This window comes from Mus musculus, chromosome 7, assembly GCF_000001635.26.
Source record: "Mus musculus strain C57BL/6J chromosome 7, GRCm38.p6 C57BL/6J".
Taxonomy (NCBI): Eukaryota; Metazoa; Chordata; class Mammalia; order Rodentia; family Muridae; genus Mus; species Mus musculus.
The window spans coordinates 113,010,893-113,011,156 of record NC_000073.6 but is presented as its reverse complement, the minus strand read 5'-3'; positions in this window follow the sequence as shown (position 1 = coordinate 113,011,156).

Below are 264 nucleotides of genomic sequence, written 5' to 3'. Positions count from 1 at the left end.
CACCATCCTATGCAAGCCCCCACTGAAGAGGTATTGATGAACCCACCTGCCGAGACCATGCTTGGATGGGGCACGATCTCCACTTCTGTCCCAAGAATGAGTTGGGAAGGGAGGAGTGCCACAAAGGTAGGCTCCCCAGCAGCAGCGCTTGTGTCCCAGAGGGCTCCAGCTCCAAGTGCCCTGGGCAGGTCAGAGCACTGCTGGGTTCCAAGCTCAGTAGCTGGAGGGGAACTTTCCCTGCATGTTTTGCCGACACACTCAGAA